This window comes from Arachis hypogaea, chromosome 9, assembly GCF_003086295.3.
Source record: "Arachis hypogaea cultivar Tifrunner chromosome 9, arahy.Tifrunner.gnm2.J5K5, whole genome shotgun sequence".
Classification (NCBI taxonomy): domain Eukaryota; kingdom Viridiplantae; phylum Streptophyta; class Magnoliopsida; order Fabales; family Fabaceae; genus Arachis; species Arachis hypogaea.
In genome coordinates, this window is record NC_092044.1 from 71,948,642 (window position 1) to 71,951,741 (window position 3,100).

At 41.1% G+C, this 3,100-nt stretch overlaps 1 non-coding gene across 1 annotated transcript; it reads right to left on the reverse strand.

Annotated features, from left to right (window-relative positions):
* Positions 1 to 770: 770 nt before the first annotated feature.
* Positions 771 to 878, reverse strand: LOC112713891 (small nucleolar RNA R71). The gene has a single exon (XR_003158850.1). It is a non-coding gene; the product is annotated as a small nucleolar RNA R71 (small nucleolar RNA).
* Positions 879 to 3,100: the final 2,222 nt, after the last annotated feature.

Consider the following 3,100-nt stretch of genomic DNA (forward strand, 5'->3'; position numbering starts at 1 on the left):
AAAAATATTTTTCTTCTCTTTTAGTTAATATTCGAATTCCCTCTCTCTCTCATCTTTCTCTATTTATTTATTCATTTACTAACACTTCTCTTCATCTCAAAATTCGAACCATCTCTTCTCTTCTGTGTTCGAATTTTTCTCTTCTCCTTCTTCTATTCTTTTCTTCTTCTACTCACATAAAGGAATCTCTATACTGTGACATAGAGGATTCCTCTTCTTTTCTGTTCTCTTCTTTTTCATATGAGCAGGAGCAAAGACAAGGAGATTCTTGTTGAAGCAAATCTTGAATCTGAAAGGACTCTGAAGAAGAAGCTAAGAGAAGCTAAAGCACAACAATCCAGAGAGAACCTTACAGAGAATCTCGAAAAAGAAAGAGACATGGCCGCACCCAACAACAATGCAAGGAAGATGCTTGGTGACTTTACTACACCAAATTCCAACTTACATGGAAGAAGCATCTCAATCCCTGCCATTGGAGCAAACAATTTTGAGCTAAAGCCTCAATTAGTTTCTCTGATGCAACAGAATTGCAAGTTTTATGGACTTCCATCAGAAGATCTTTTTCAGTTCTTAATTGAATTCTTGCAGATCTGTGATACTGTTAAGACCAATGGGGTTGATCCCGAGGTCTACATGCTTATGTTTTCCCTTTTGCTGTAAGAGACAGAGCTAGAGTATGGTTGGACTCCCAACCTAAAGATAGCCTGAACTCTTGGGATAAGCTGGTCATGGCCTTCTTGGCCAAGTTCTTTCCTCCTCAAAAGTTGAGTAAGCTTAGAGTGAATGTTCAAACCTTTAGACAGAAAGAAGGTGAATCCCTTTATGAAGCTTGGGAGAGATACAAGCAACTGACCAAAAAGTGTCCTTCTGACATGCTTTCAGAATGGACCATCCTGGATATATTCTATGATGGTCTGTCTGAATTGTCTAAGATGTCATTGGACTATTCTGCAGGTGGATCTATTCACCTGAAGAAAACGCCTACAGAAGCTCAGGAACTCATTGACATGGTTGCAAATAACCAGTTCATGTACACTTCTAAAAGGAATCCTGTGAGTAATGGGATGCCTCAGAGGAAGAGAATTCTTGAAATTGTTGCTCTGAATGCCATATTGGCTTAAAACAAAATGTTGACTCAGCAAGTCAACATGATTTCTCAGAGTCTGAATGGATTGTAAAATGCATCCAACAGTACTAAAGAGGCATCTTCTAAAGAAGAAGCCTATGGAAACACCTATAATCCCTCATGGAGAAATCATCCAAATTTCTCATGGAAGGATAAACAAAAGCCTCAACAAGGCTTTAATAATGGTGGAAGTAATAGGTTTAGCAATAGCAAGCCTTTTCCATCATCTTCTCAGCAACAGATAGAGAATTCTGAGCAGAGCCCCTCTAGCTTAGCAAACATAGTCTCTGATCTATCTAAGGCCACTTTAAGTTTCATGAATGAAACAAGGTCCTCCATTAGAAATTTGGAGGCACAAGTGGGCCAGCTGAGTAAAAAAGTCACTGAAACTCCTCCTAGTACTCTCCCAAGTAATACAGAAGAGAACCCAAAAAGAGAGTGCAAGGCCATAACCTTACTTGGTGTGGCCGAATGCACAGAGGAGGAGGAGGACGTGAATCCCAATGAGGAAAACCTCTTGGGACGTCCTCTGGACAAAAAGGAGTTCCCAATTGAGGAACCTAAAGAATATGAGGCTTACCTAGAGACCATAGAGATTCCGTTGAACCTCTTTTTACCATTCATGAGCTTTGATGACTATTCATCTTCTGAAGAAGATGAAGACATTGTTGAAGGGCAAGTTGCCCAATATTTAGGAGCAATCATGAAGCTGAATGCCAAGCTATTTGGTAATGAGACTTGGGAGGATGATCCTCCATTACTCATAAATGAACTAAATACCTGGGTTCAGCACACTTTACCTCAACAGAAACAGGATCCTGATAAATTCCTAATTCCCTGTACCATAGGCACCATGACCTTTGAGAAGGTTCTGTGTGACCTGGGGTCAGGCATAAACTTAATGCCATTCTCTATAATGGAGAAACTGGGAATCTTTGAGGTACAGGCTACCACATTCTCATTAGAGATGGTAGACAAATCCATGAAAAAGGCTTATGGACAGGTAGAGGACGTGTTAGTAAAGGTCAAAGTCCTTTACATCCCTGCTGATTTCATAATCCTAAACACTGGGAAGGATGAGGATGAATCAATCATCCTTGGAAGACCCTTTCTAGCCACAGCAAAAGCTGTGATTGATGTGGACAGAGGAGAGTTGGTCTTTCAACTGAATGAGGACTACCTTGTGTTTAAAACTCAAGGATCTTCCTCTGTAACCATGGAGAGGAAGCAAGACAAGCTTCTCTCACTGCAGAGTCAAACAAAGCCCCCATAGTCAAACTCTAAGTTTGGTGTTGGGAGGCCACAACTAAACTCTAAGTTTGGTGTTGAACCCCCACAACCAAACTCTAAATTTGGTGTTGGAAGGTCCCAACAATGCTTTGAACATCTGTGAGGCTCCATGAGAGCTCACTGTCAAGCTATTGATATTAAAGAAGCGCTTATTGGGAGGCAACCCAATTTTATTTATCTATGTATTTTCCTTTTTTTAGGTTGATGATCATGTGGAGTCAAAAAAATAATTGAAAAAATTCAGAAAAAATAAAAAATAGCATTAAAAACAACACACCCTGGAGGAGGAACTTACTAGCGTTTAAACGCCAGTAAGGGTAGCAGAATGGGTGTTTAACGCCAGAAACAAGCACCAGACTGGCGTTAAACGCCAGAAAGAAGCAACAATCTGGCGTTAAACGCCCGAAACAGGTTGCATCCTGGCATTTAACGCCAGGAAAGGAATAAAAGCTGGCGTTTAATGCCAGAAACAAGCAGCAATCTGGCGTTAAACGCCAGGATTACACAGCAAGGGCATTTTGTATGCCTAATAGGAGCAGGGATGGTACATCCTTGACCCCTCAGGATCTGTGGACCCCACAGGATCCCCACCTATCCTACCCCTCTCTCTCTCTCACTCACCAATCAAATTATATCCCCTTCCCTATATTCTCTTCACCAATCACCTCCATGCCTCTTCCCCAA